This window comes from Macrotis lagotis, chromosome 1, assembly GCF_037893015.1.
Source record: "Macrotis lagotis isolate mMagLag1 chromosome 1, bilby.v1.9.chrom.fasta, whole genome shotgun sequence".
Taxonomy (NCBI): domain Eukaryota; kingdom Metazoa; phylum Chordata; class Mammalia; order Peramelemorphia; family Peramelidae; genus Macrotis; species Macrotis lagotis.
The window spans coordinates 789399802-789415027 of record NC_133658.1 but is presented as its reverse complement, the minus strand read 5'-3'; the positions used below and the strand labels follow the sequence as shown (position 1 = coordinate 789415027).

Here is a 15226-nt window from a genome sequence, read left to right as displayed (position 1 = left end):
TTTTGAGATAGTTGCCCTGGGTACCCAAATTGGCAGTTACAGTTCTTTCTGCCTACATACTGGGACCCTTGGGTTTGCTGTGATCCCTGATAAAAATAAAATACTTAATACTTTAAAAATATATGCTTTGTTAAGCTATGTAAAAATATCCTTCTTTCTTGCTCTTGGCCCTTAGTCAACAACAACCCACCTAGAAAGATAATAAGCCAAGGAAAAGGGTAGTTAAGATGTCTCCCTCACTCTCTTCTAGATGGACCTTTAGACTGTGCTATTTTCCTCCCTCTGAATTCTGTCTTGGCTCCCACAGACAAGAGAGCAGTAGGCAGAGAGGAAGCTCTGTTCAGCATCAGATGTTTGCTGTGAGTCAGGTAGAAAAATAATTCTCTTCCAAGGAGAAAGTGGAACTTTGTAGGTACACAGAGGTAAATATTGAATGTGATACACAGCTAATTAACAACACAAAGTCCATTATCATTAATGAGATCTATGATACTGATCCCCTTCACAGAGTCCCTATCATATCCTTTTCCAAGTCCACACTCTTGCAGTGCCTTCCTTTCTAGCTACAAATTCTTATAGTTTTTTTTTATCTTAAAAATAGAATCTGAATCCCCATCAAGCCCCATCTTCTTCTAGCATTGGGTCTCTATTCAAAAAAAAAAAGCTGAAACACAAAACTTATTCAGATCAACTATAGATCTGATTGATCCATCCTTGATCCATCCTCTCTCTCTGCTGCCCACACCAATCTTGAGAGACAGGGGAGGAATGTGAGAAGAGAAGCCAGGGGTAACACTCCTCAAGCATTAGGAATGAGGGAAGGGAATCTATAGATCCCAAATACAAAACTAGAGTCTTGATCTTATTTTCCTCTCCTCTCTCAAAGGGGAAGAGTGTAGGGTGGCTAGGCATCAATTCCAGTGTACTTCAGAGACCTATAGAAATCAAACTCCAAGTCATTCCTTAGGATTGTAACTTCTTGGATCATAATTCTGGTCCCTACTGAATTACAGGCTTTTCATTGTGCCTACTAGATGCTGATAGCTGAGTTTAAACTGCAAAGGCTACAGGATATCCCTTGCCAACTGAAAGGAAAGGAGACAAGACAAAAGGATGGAATGGAGAGGAAGGAGTTTGAGAAATGAACTGGGGAAGGGAGAGAATCCCATGTCTCTAAGGCAGTTGGTGAATCCAAACTGGAGAAATAATTAAAAAAAACTCAGGCAAATACTATATATGACAAGAGATATGCTGCCTAGCCACCATTTTGGAACTGATGAATTTTCTCACATTCTTTTTTTTTTTTTACCCTTTTCATATTTATTCAGACAAGGACAACAACTGATATTAAAGGATATCTACAGCAGCTTCTTAATGGTTAACATTTTTTTATAGTTCATTTCCTGTCTTGGTAATCATGTCCCAACTTTAAGTGATTTCCAAAAGCTCTTTAGAAATCATAAACCATGTTTTGATTAAATAAAAGCGGTATTTACGCTACTGCTACAAATCAAAGAATTAACATCTTGGGTTTCCATGGCTGGAAATCACTTCACTGGATATCATCATCATCAAAAAGATCTTTGAAATCATTGAAGAAGTCCGAGTGCACGGCCTTCTCGTTGGCGGCCAAGTCCATCAGGAGCCCCGTGCTGCCTCAGGCCTTGTCCAGGTCCACGTAGGTAGGGCCCCGCACCCTCGGGGAACATCTCATCCACAGCCGGCTTCGTGGCCCGGTAGCTCCGCTTCCCTCTCACATTCTAAGTAGATGAATACAGAATAGTTGGTTGGATCTCCCGATGGTTGCAGTTGCAATGGAAAGGGCACTTACGTCCGAATTACTGAATAGGCAAAATCTGTCTTTGGCATTTATGTCTTTCTCTTCTAATACTCCAACTTAGCTTCAGGAAATTAGCATGAAGGAAGCTACTGTCTTGTGTCTATGGTAGAAAGAATATTGACTTAAAGAGTGAATGGATCAGGGTTCAAATCTTGTCTATAACATTTAATGCACTTCCCTCAGCTTCCTCATCTGTGGATTAAATGGCCTCTAATGTCCCTCTCCATCTATAGATCTGTGGTTCCTTCTTCATCAGGACTGTAAGGTGGTAACATGGACAGATTGATGACCCTGAAGTCAGAAAGACTAAATTTAAATCCCACTTCAGACACTTTCTTACTTATGTGACAAGTCATTTAAGCCCTCAGATTTAGTTTCTTCATCTGTAAAATGGGGATAGTTATAGCCACTGACCAAATTATAATTTTATATATATATATATATATATATATATATATATATATATATATATATATACTTTAAGAATCTTAAAGAGTTTTATGAACACCAGAACTTCCACTATGGCATTTTACAAAGGTCTCTTTTTTTTTTTTGGTGGAATACCAAACCCAAGAACCTTTTCTCTGCCCTTCCTTCATTCACATTTATTTGTCCCATTTCCTATATCCTCTGGTGCTGCTCTCTGCTTCTCAAAAATCTGATGGACTATTTGGTTCTTGAAGAGATGATCCATTGAGGTTCTTGCATTCAGCAGCAACTTTTTAAAAAAATTTTTTTTTGCAAGGCAATGGGTTTAAGTGGCTTGCCCAAGGCCACACAGCTAGGTAATTATTAAGTGTCTGAGGCTGGATTTGAACTCTGGTAATCCTGACTCCAGGGCCAGTACTCTATCCATTGTGCCACCTAACCACCCCTCAGAAACAACTTTTTAAATAAATTTATCAATGTTGTACAGTGCCTTCTGTTAGGTTTTGAAAAGGGATGAAAAGATACCCTTTATAACTTCTATAATATTTATGATGCTAGACTGAGAAAAGAGAGGGATTGGGAGTCATGCTCACTAATAATAGTGATTTTCAATTCTACTTCTTTAAGCCTAACATTTCTGCTGACCTCCATTCACATAGCTCTCTATATTGAACTCTTGAACTGGAATCTCATATATATCCTAAATTCCACATGTCCAAAACTATACTCATTATCCTCCTCCTGCCCCCAAACTCTCCCTTCTTTCTAGCTTCCTATTATTGAGAACCTAGCTGTCATCCTTAACTCCTAATTCTCTTTCTGTTACTATATCTCATTTATTGTCTAGGTCTATTGACTTTCTTTTCATAACATTGCTCATATATGCTCCTGTTGCTCCTCTAAAAATGCCATCCCCTTGGTGCAGGACCTCATCAACTCATACCTGAACTACTGTAATAGCTTGCTGGAGGTTCTAACTGCAATAAATCTCTGCCCACTCCAATCCATTCCTCACTTAGCTATCCAAATCATCTTCCTAAAGAATAGATATGACTATATTACCAAATGATTTATTCAGTAGGAACTCAATAAACTAATGGCATCTTATCACTTCCAGGATCAAATGTTCAATTCACTGATTTTGAAAGCTCTAACCTGTCTCCCCCCTCTACTTTTCCAGTATTCTTACTGTTTATACTCTTCCACACACTTTTTTTATCCAATATCACTGGGCTTCTTTCTATTTTTCTCACATAATATTCCATCTCTCAACTTTGGGCATTTTCTGACTATCCACCCTATTTGGGCAGTACTCTCCCTCCTCATTTCTACTTCTTGGCTTACCTGACTTTTTTAAATACCAACTAAAATCTCACCTTCTATAGCTAGCTCTTCCTAGTCCCTTTTATTTCTAGTGCCCTCTTTCTTTTTATAAAATTGATATTTTATTTTATTTTTCCAGTTACATGTTATGGAAGTTTTCAACCTTCATCCACTTGGATATTCATAAGTCATATTTTTCCATCACCCTTCCTTTCTACAAGGACAAACTTTATCAAAATCTGACCATTTTCTTATAGAACAAGAGTACTCATAACATTCATATTATATTTTTATTTAGCCATTTCCTAATTGATGGTTATGCCCTCTTTCTGTGGTTATTTACAATGTATCCTGCATATAGATTGTTTGTACATAGTTTTTCACATGTTCTCTCCCTCATTAGACTATGAGCTCCCTGAGAACAGGGACTTTTCATTTTTCTTTATATTTTCTCTACCTAATATAGTTCCTGACATAAATTTATTGATTGGGAGTAAAATTTACTTCATGTCATCTTTTTTTCCCTCTATATATTTCTTTTTATTTATTAAATTTTATTTTTTCAATTATATGTAAAGATAGTTTTCTACATTCACTTTTTTGGAAGATTTTAATTTTCACATTTTCTTGACTCTTTCCCTTTCCCCCCCACCATAAGTAATCTGATATAGGTTAAACATATTCAATCATGTTCAATATATTTCAATATTAGTCTGTTCCCTTCATTTTATGAAAGAAGAATAATAACAAAAGAGAAAAAAACCATGAGAAGGAAAAATAAAATATAAAAAAAATCTTAAAAAGTGAAAATATTATGCTCTGATCTGCAATCAGACTCCATTGTTTTATCTCTGGATATTGGTGGCACTTCATACCTTCTTAATTTGAACCATTAAAAACCATTGGCTCTATAGGGAAAAGTACCTCAAGAAGGCTAACTCCATTCCACCATCCTTTGAGGAATTGTGGAAAGAGAGAGGAAAAAAATTGAGAAGAAAATATGAGGAGGAAGGGAACTGACCAAAGAGTTAGTTTTTTTCTCAAGAGTGAATTGTAATAATCTGTCTCATTAAGCACAAATCCAGAATTTTCTCTTCCCTGCTCCCTTCTTTCTTAGTACTGCCTTGGATATCTGTAGGGGCAGTTTATGTTAAATCATGGGTAAAAATCACACAGGACCAGAAAGCAAGAAGGAATGATAATCTGGGTCAGAAAAAGGAATAGTCATATGAATGAGAGTACAGTACATATGTGAGAACTGGACAGAGAAGCTATGATAGCAATCATAACCTTCCTCAGCCCCCCTAAAATTTAGTTTTTAGACTAAATTTACAAATATCCTCTCAAAGATGGCCAATCTTGGGTAGGGAAGAAGAGCTGAAATTATGCCTCCTATGGATGATACTTTTTCCTTATGAGGATCTGGTTGTCCCAGGACCTCTTGTTCCATGTCTAAGTTGACCCACATAGGAAGACTCTTAGAAATATTTCCTATTAAATAGATCAGGGGCTGGATGTCCAGCCTGCAGTTCTTCCTCTAATCTGGCTGCTATTCCAAAAACCACAGGCAGGACTCAAGATTCAATAAATCTAGGAATATTTTTAGGGGTGAATTAATTAAATGTTGTATCAAATATAGAAGGTGCATGATGTTGTAAATATCCAAATGGTCCTTGAAAGAAAAAAAGGTTCCCTACCTCTAATATAGATGAAATATGGGGCAATATTCTTTGTATGATAGTTGATTCATTTCTGTGATAGATTTAAACATATAACATCTTATACCTTTAACTTAATCCTCCAATTCTAGAACTAAATCAGTATCTATAAGACCCATGTGTTTATAATCATAATGTTCCAGTGACCTATAATGGATTAATTTATTACATGATCCAGTTAACCACATTTTCATTTCAACGGGGGCCTTCGAAGGCACAAAGGAATACCTCTAATTGAGCTGTTCTTAGCCTTCTTTATGTCATGGATCCTTTCACATATGGATGACATGTATGAACCCTAGTGTTTTTCAAAATGTATTTTTAAGAAGTTCACAGACTCTATGTTAAGAACCTTGATCAGTCAGACTTGATGGCCACTGGGATCTCTTCCAACTCTAAAATTCTATGATGATGTGATTTATGTGGGTAAGAGTTTCAAATAACATAAACCCACCCAAAGGGTAGGTGGGTCCATTGGAGCATGTTGTGTTGGCACTTTGGTATGCTACAATAAGAAAGTCTACTAGAGTTGGAGTAAATTCCTGACTATTCTTTTAATAACTGTTTGACCTTAGATAACTCACTTTATGTCTCTGGGTCTCTGTTTTCTTAACAGTAAAATAAGAATATTGAGTTACATGATATTTAAGTTGTCTCTTAATGTTGTCTTCAATTGTTTTAGTCAGGTCTGATTCCTTGTAAACCATTTGGACTTTTCTTGGCCAAGATACTGGAGTGGTTTGTCATTTCCTTCTCCAGCTCATTTGACAAATGAGAAAACAGAGGCAAACAGGATTAAATGACTTGCCTAGGTAGCTAGTATGTGTCTGAGGAAAGATTTGAACTCAGAAAGATGATTCTTCCTGACTCCAGGCCTGGCACTCTCTATTTTTATTACCACTTAGCTACACCAAAGTATCCTTTTTTTGCATTAAAATTCATTGATCCTATGAGATGGTGTGCCCTAACTGAATCCTATTGTTTTGACTGGACACAAGTCAGTCATGTGGGACCCTAAGCAGTTATTTTTCTCATCTGGAGAGAAGGGGGAGGGAGAGGAGACTTTTATGCATTTTTATATCAAATGAGCAGCATGCAAACTATATGCAAATGAACATCTATTTAAAGCAACAGTTTGGGTAGTTTGGGGAGCTGGACTCCAGAAGGAAACACTGAAGAGGTTTATAGTTGGAAGGTGATATCTTTCCTGGCTAACCCAAGGGCTAATAATGCCCAGGACTGAGAAAGTACATTGAGGCTTGCAAAAAAAAAAAAAAATTGGCCTGCTTGCAGCCTCTCATTACCCTAGCTAATACTATTAGATCAACTCATTAGCAAATGTGAAACAGTGATTCTCCAGCAAAGGGGAGGAAAAAAAGCAATGAATAGCCTAGCAGATAGAGACAATTCAATTTGAATCTTTTCTACCTCTATTTCTGCTGACATAGTTTTCTTAACAACAGAGACCCTGAGAATGGGAGGGATCCTAACTATGGACCTGGTAGAGATGTGGAGGAATGGAGGGAAAGATGCTGATACCTCTCACTCTGATCTTGGGTTTTCCCTCTTTCCTTCTTCCCACCCACCAATCTCTTTACTGAGAGCAGATGGATAAAGTAGCTGTTTAAACTTTCTTTTGGCTTGATCCCAACTCTGGGACTGGAGTCAGGAAATCACATGAGATCCTAAGCAAAAAGAGTCTGTCCCAACCCAACTCTGATAATCCTGAGTGGTGGGAGATCAGAGCCTAGGGATTAGCTGTTCATTCTTAGCCCCCATAACTGTTAGGAATTTGATCCAAGGAGGCCTGGAGTCCGCTGTAAAGAGGCTATACCTTCCAGATGTTTTTTAATTATTCCATGTTCTTCCAGGTAGCAGCTAGTTGACTCAGTGGATAAAGTCCTGGCTCTGGAGTCAGGAAGACTAATCTTCCTGAGTTTAAATCTTTCCTTGGATGTTTACTAGCAGTGTGACTCTGGGCAAGTCATTTAATGCTTTTTGCCTCACTTTCCTCAGTTGTAAAATGAGATGGAGAAGGAAATGGCAAAACCACTCCATTATCTCTTCCAAGAAAACTCAAAATGGAGTCATGAAGAGTCAGACATTAAAAACAACAAAGCTTCCAGGTAGACCATCCATAACTTGTCCTAGAAAAATAGTCTTGTATTCAAACGATTTCCAAAGAATGTTCAGTCTTTCACTTTCATCCATTCAAATATTTTACATTTCTGACAATTAGGAAGGTCTCTTTGTTATTCAATCCAAATCTGATTTGAGACCTTTCCTTCTTGCTCAACCAAGAAATAAATTCCCCTGTGATTCAAATTTTGTACGATCTTAGGAATATCTCTTAATCTTTCCGGACCTCAGTTTCCTCATCTGTAAAAGGAGAACATGGGTCTAGATGATGGCTAAATTCTCAATAGGTAAATTTTTGGAAAAGGAAGTGTTAGGGAAGGAGCAAGAGAAAATCAGGATTGAGAATTAATTGCTGGTCAGCTTGCCAGATATCTGATGAATCAATGTTGCTTCAAGTTGAATTGCTGCCCTGTTGGACAACTTTCTTTGTCATTTCTTTTCAGTAGAGATAATAATGAAAATTGATTCTGTTCCTGGCCCCCAGATGGGCTATTCTGTTTAAATGTGATTGGGTTTTCTCAATTTAGTGAGTGACATTCAATGTATGTAGGGGTAAATAGACTCTTCTCAAAACTAAGTCAGACTAGAAAAAGTGGGAGGGAGATTCTGAGGGCATCCTAGGGTTGACAGGGTGGGGAATGAGTACTTGATCTTTCTTGGGGGACAGGACAAAGGAAGGCCAAGGCATAGATTATTTCAATTTTCACTATTGGAGGTCTTAGAGGATCAGGATCCTGAATTGGAACCTCTATGACCCTTGTTTCCAAGAAATAGAGTTAGGCCTCAAAGGATTCCTTCATATTTAAGGACTGGCATATTGCTAAGAGGTTTGACTATCCGTTTGGCCCTAAAGGACAAAACCAGGAGCAAAAAGAGTTACTAAGAGGAGAATGTAACATTTTTAAAAGAATGTCCTCCTAATTATTCCAAAAGTGGAAAAGGCTACCTTAGGAATATGAAAATGATACTTTGATTTTCCTGAGGCCTCCCTTCTCCCCTCCCTTCCAACCCCTAGTTATCCAGGAAATCAGAAGGACTGTATGAGGACCAGTTGTAATGGCTTGACAAAGCAACAGTCCTTTGAGCTAACAGAATAAACCTAGCTGTATAGGCAGAAAATTAGCAACTCTGAAGCCAATTAAGCTCATGACAGTCTTGAATCAGATTCAAAGTAATTTGGTGGTTTATAGACCTTCAAGAGACATCAATATCTTCAGACTTATTGGTTTTGTAGACAACCTTATTTCCAGACACTCCCCCAACTTTGGTTAGGGGACCCTTAGACTTATCCTGTTTATGGAGACATCTTCCAAATCCTTGAATTATGAACTGAACTCTGTATCATCAAGGATACCTTCTGATTTGTGTATTAAAAGGGCTTCAACTTTGACACCTGGAATTCCTTACCTTCCTCCCTCCTACCCCTTAAGGATGAGGTTCACTGACTCATTCTTTTCTAAGCCTATCTATTTACCTCAAATTCCTTACTTTTCCTTTTTCAAAGATATATAAACTCTCCACATCCATTACTTGGTAGGCTGTCAAGAGAGACTGAAAATCCCCAAGTGCATGTTTTGATGATGATAATGGTGATTTTTGTCCTTCATTTTTGCAGAAGACCATGACATCAGGGTGATGATGCCATGACATGCACATGAATTGGATTTGAGTGAGGAGTATGATGCACTAAATCACCAGTCTCACTTTCTCCTCCAGAGCCATCTGGGTCCAATGGCCAGATGTGAATCAGGATGATTGGAGATGACCCTGGATGCTAGGCAATGAGGGTTAAGTGTCTTGCCCAAGGTCACACAGCTCAAAAGTATATTTCCCTGGGGGCGGCTAGGTGGCACAGTGGATCAAGCACCGGCCCTGGAGTCAGGAGTGCCTGAATTCAAATCTGGCCTCAGACACTTAATACTTACCTAGCTGTGTGGCCTTGGGCAAGCCACTTAACCCCATTGCCTTGCAAAAACCAAAAAAATATAAAAAATTATATTTCCCTGTTTAATAAAAACATTTCTTTAATTTCATTGACATCATCTTCCTCTGATTTCCTTCCCTTTAAAGGAAAGGGACATTTAAATCTTGAAAACTGGTGCTGTGTTCTCTGGGTGTCTTTCCCTCTGGGGAAAAGAGAAACATCTAAATTCCCTTAAGAGAGTGATTGTTTCATTTCACAGGAAGAAATAATTTCCCCTTACTGGAGGTCTTCAAGCTGAGGGACCTCTAACTCAGTAAGTTCTAGAAAGAATTTTTTGTTCAGATATGGATTGGAGCAGATGGCCCCTGAATCTTTCTGCCACATGATTGTGTGATTCTGGAGAATTTTTTTAATTTCCCAGGAATAAAGATAGGCTGGAGGTTGGATAGGAATTTTTTCTTCCGTAGAAAAGAAGTATGAAAAAAGAGTCTGAATTCTCCCTACAAGAGTCTCTTTGAGGTTCAGAGAGCCTAGATTTAGAGCTAGAAGCTACCTAGCTAATCCTCTCATTTTAGAAAGAAAGAAACTTTGACCCTGAGAAGTTAATTAGCTTGCCCATGATAACAGAGGAAATAGGATTTGAATCCAGATCCTCTATTGACTTATGATAATTAATCCTGTGTTCTGCAAAGTAAACAAATCACCATTGCCCTGTTGGATAACTTCCTATGAGGAATCAAAGATTTTCTGATGTTTCTAAAAGGCTTGAGGACCAAATCTTCAGGATTAACATCCTTTCCCTCTTTTTTTGACTCCAGTTATTGCTTGGAGATTTTCTTTACATAATATTCCTACTCTTTTTGGTCTGATTGAGGCAAAACATTACACTGGTGTCCATTTGAGGGTCTCAGTTTGAGGAACAGAAGAGAGGAAAGCCTAGGTCTGGGTCAGGTCTGATTGTCAGTTCTTAGTAGGAGCTGAAGTCAGAAGCTTCATCCTGCCCTTAGGGCTATGCTCTCCTGGCTGCTCGCTTGTTAATTAATTCTCTAACCAGAATTAAGTAATTTTCTCTTAACCTTTTACACCTCTTAATTCTTTTAATTTTCACTTACTGAAGTTGGATTACATGTGTTTTATGCTCTGAGGGTCTTCCCTTCCCATATTTTTTTTTTTGATTAGGTAAAAGAAGCCATTATTTGCCTCATTTTTTACCTAGTCATAATCACTGAATGGGTATTGCCCCAGTCAAACTGAGACCTGTTAAAGTCTTCAGTTTAAAAAGCCAAGATCTCCTACTGTATCCAGGGCCATCTTTTTTTATTATTTTTAATTTTTAAATTTTATTTATTTAAAGTAATGGGGTTAAGTGACTTGCCCAAGGTCTCACAGCTAGGTAATTATTAAGTATCTGATGCAGATTTGAACTCAGGTCCTCCTGACTCCAGGGCTGGTGCTCTAGCTACTGTGCCACCTAGCTGCCCTGAGGACCAATATTCAGTTGTCCTGATCCATATTTGACCACTGGATCCAGATGGCTGTGGAGGAGAAAGTAAGGTTCTCCCTCACTTAAATCTAATTCACTTGCACGTTATGATATCACCTCCTTGATGTCATGGCCTCTTCAAGAATGAAGGACAAACAATAAGAACTAAAGTTGGTTTAAAGTAAGTTTTATGCTCGGCAAGTACATTTTAAACTCTATGCTTGTCTCAGATATGGTCCATAACAAACTTTTTTCCCCTAATCTGTAAAATGGCCATAATAATAACTGTAATCTCTCTCTCACAAAGTTACTGTGAGACTCAGAAAAGACAGTATGATATAAAAGATATAGTGTTTGATGAAGAATTCTGATTTCTAGACATTCCACTATTTAATTTTGGATGCCACTTAGCCACTGCCTTAGTTTATTCATCTATAAAATGGAGATAATAAGATGTAATTAGTAATAACACTTATCTATCAGGGAGGTTGTGGGAATAAATGAGATATTTGTAAAATGCTATGTAGAAACTAGGTATCATTATTAAGGAATGTAAGATGCTTTGCAAATCTTAAGATGGGATATAAAATTCAGTTGATATAAAAATAAAATAATTATAATAATTAACAATATAGTATCCAGGAGACCATAGATAAAGAATTGTGCTTTTGTGATAGAATGCTCTTTCTCTAATCCAACTAGACAAGACTCATGAGTAGCTATAGCTCCTGGGAAGGGGGCCTGACTTGCCTAGTGCCTATGATTTCCACTGTAAAATTCTTCCTGAAGTTACTAGCAGGATTTCTTGCTTTCCTACCATGATGCTTTACTAAAGTCTTCTTTTTTTCCATGACCTGAATGTATGCTATTCATATTTTGGGCAGAGGACATAAAAGTTAGTGGTTAGGAATGACTGTTGTATGGAAAGCAGAACAAGGTGCCAATGAAAATATATTGTCTTTTGTTTCTAAAATCATTCTCATTGTGTATCTGAATGGACATTTATTACCAGTTTCTATGGTTACAAGTTGCAAAAGATAGGGAGAAAAAAGAAAGTCAGAAATAATTGAAAATGTCGGTTCTAGAATCAAAGAAAACATCAGGATAAAAGCTACTTGCAAAAAAAAAGATGGATAGAAAGGAAAAGGAAAAGGAAGGGCTGTGGAGAAAAAGAAAAGGTTAACTTTTCTTTGGCTTTCTAAAAAGGGGAGGGTGGTGGAGTGGCAGGAACACTGGATTTGAAGTTTGAGAACTTGGGTCTGGTCCTGTGTGACCTCTGGCATGTCAACAAATGAGGGGATTAAGCTCAATCTCAAAGGTTCATTTCAGCTCCAAATCTGGGCTCCTGATGCTACTGCTACAGGCTGTCATAAGAAGAACTTAGAGTGTTCCTAAGATCTTCACCCCAAAGCAACTTGTCAGAAGTCAACCTGGCACAGGGTAGAGTCCCAAATATATGATATGAGTCCCTATGACTGAGAACGATTCCAGCCATTATTCCCTTGGGGAGGGAGTGGGTCACAGGGGTGATGAAGCTTTGTCCTAAGTATATATATATATTCCTGGACATTGATGATGGGGAGAGCAGTACTAGGCATGACCCTAGTAGTAAAAAGTGTTTGGAGATTCTCAGACAGGGATCTGAGACTGAATACCAATGATCCAGTCATGTCCTACATTACTGGTTCCCATGGGTGACCATGTTTGTTTTTTCACATCCTTATAAATGGGGAATTTTTTTCCATTTTCTCTGTATCTGCCCAAATCTTCCCTGGCCAGCTGTGAAGAAAGCATCTCTGCGTGGTTCCTGTGCAGACAGCATTTAATTTCCTATGCAGCAGGTTGAAAAATCTCACATAATGTTAGATCTCCTTTTTTCCCCTCTTGTGGCTAGATTCTATTATAAGAGTGATTTTTGTTGGGGGCAGGCTGGCTTTCCAGTTTGCTTATATGTTTCTGGGTTTCAGAGTGTGTCATAAATCACCCTCATAACCACCATCATTACATCTTCCTTCTCCTTCCTTTCTCCTTTCTTTTCCTCTTACATATCAGTCATTACCATGACCTCATAATAATTCTCAAGGTCACACAATTAGTAATTAGCTGATCTAGGATTTGGACTCAGAGATACTTATTTCAGTTCCAGTTCTGCTTTAAGACCGCCAAGCCAAATCTGAAACTTCTCTTCCCCTTCCACCTTGCTCCAAACCAAAGAGGGAGTAGCTCTTCCTAAAAGGCTTTTTCAGTAAATTAATTTTCCATGGTTTGTGAGAAACATCTTGCTAATTAGATTAAACTCAGGGCTCCTTTCTGGTTGGACTGGAGGAAAGGCTTGGCCCTCTAGGGAACTGGCCTCATATTCTGGAACCTTGCCAAATGAAAGAGCAGCTTCATCTGGCTAAGAATCTAGCCCCGGGCATTGACTCAGGGCAACAGCTAACTGGAATGGGGGAATAGAGAAAAGGGAAGGAGACCTACCATCTAAGATTCAAAGAGACTCGAGGGCAAAGTTGTAACTAAAGGTCAGGGCATTTGTGACAAATTTGGTTCAGTGGAGATGGGAAAGTTAGCTAAGATATATCTATAGAATAGAAATAGAAATCATGTGAATTAAGCATTATTCAGAGCAGGGGTGAGGGTGGAGAAGAAAATTGTGAACCAGGTAAGGAAGGGAAGGAGGGAGTGTGACTTTGAGGTTCATAGATGATCCCATCTATGGGATCCACCTTAAAGGAAGAGAGGTATTTGCTGAGTGATGGTGATAGATGGAGAGACTAGAAGGGATACATTAATTTTTCCTCCTCTTTCTGTATTTTAGGAATGTGAAAGAAGGAGTTGCTGGCTATAGGAATGGTACAGTCAGAAGGAATCTAAAAATAGAAGGGAAACAAAGGGACAAAGGGGACAAGGGACAAGAACAAGCACTTGATATGTGCTAGTCACAGTACTAAGTACTTTGCAAATATTATCTTACTTCAGAAGGAAATATGAGAAGGAAAAAACTGTTAGTAATAAAGGATAGTTCCAAAGGGCCTAGTAGAAAGGTAGGACAAAAGATAATAGGGTGAGGAGTGGAACTGAGCCATCATGCATCACATTTGTTACTAATCTTCCTGTTCCCTCCAATCTTGGGCATTCTGAATGAAGCTGTAGGGTCCTGGACAGGGACTGTTCAGCTTGTGGGAGCCTCTGGGGAAGGAGGGAGGGAGCAAAGGGCAAGACATATGCCTATTCAGTGGCAAAGCTAGGTCCGGAAAACACCTGATAATTCTGGCCCTGTTTAAGTCTCAAATACAAAAGAACACTTCCTTCCCTCCTCTAATTTCCTATAATTGGGAGGTAATATGGTATAATGTTGAGAGGACTGACTTTGAAATCAGAGGACTTGAGTTTAAATCCTAGCTTTTACCCTTCCTACCTGGGCAAATCACCCTCCTTGAATCTGAGTTTCCTTATCTATAAATAGAGTGGGTTAGATTAGATTTCAATGTCCCTTCTAATTCTAGAACTATGATTCCCTTCTCTCCTTTTTCATAAATGGCTCAGACTGTTAGATGCCCTTCTGTGACTGTTTTTCACCTTTAAAGCTACTACTGATGCTCATTCTAACCAGATTTCATGTGAGTATAATTGCTGCTAGAGAGACAGTGTGATTTAACCTAATTCAGGAGATTGCTTCACTGCCCTGATCATCCCACCTGCCTCTGCCTGGGGAGGGTTTGTTGGGAAAAGCAAAGTTGGCTCAGATCCTTATTCTGCACTGCCCACTTGGGAGCTCCCTTTTCACAGGGGACTATGTTAAAACAGAATGTTCAGGCAACTTTTTCTCAGAACCTCAGTGATAAAGCAGGACCATTAAAGTGCTTCAACTCTAAATGTCATTAAGCCCTGAGATAGACACTCTTAGCTCTCAATTTCACTGAGCAGATGGGTTGTTTTTCTTTATAATAGAAGTGATGTGACTGCCCCCATTAAGGTCCATGAGTTTTGAATTATGTTTCCAGTAGGGATAAAGAATCTGAGTAACTCACCAGGTCCTCCATTGCAAGTGTCAATCTCAAATAGAAACAGAAGCTATTAATCCATACATAAGGATTCCTGAGGGCCTCATAATGACAAATGAAAATATAATGTGATCTATGTTTTGTTCTAATTTTTTTTTATTTTGTCAAATATTTCCTGTTATATTTTGATCTGCATTGGGAAATGTTCTAGATGAAACATGCAGCCCAAACATGTATGTTGGACACCTCTTCTCCATATTAGTAAAGTCCTTCATTTTGGAGATGTTTTTTCTAGGATTATGACTACTGTATAAATCCAAGAACAGAGTGAGATTTAAAATGAAAGACAACTCTTGGCTAGGAGCA

At 38.4% G+C, this 15226-nt stretch overlaps 1 pseudogene; it reads right to left on the bottom strand.

Annotated features, from left to right (window-relative positions):
- Window positions 1–1390: 1390 nt before the first annotated feature.
- Window positions 1391–15226, bottom strand: part of LOC141507049 (COP9 signalosome complex subunit 9 pseudogene) — a 71367-nt pseudogene continuing 57531 nt past the window's right edge.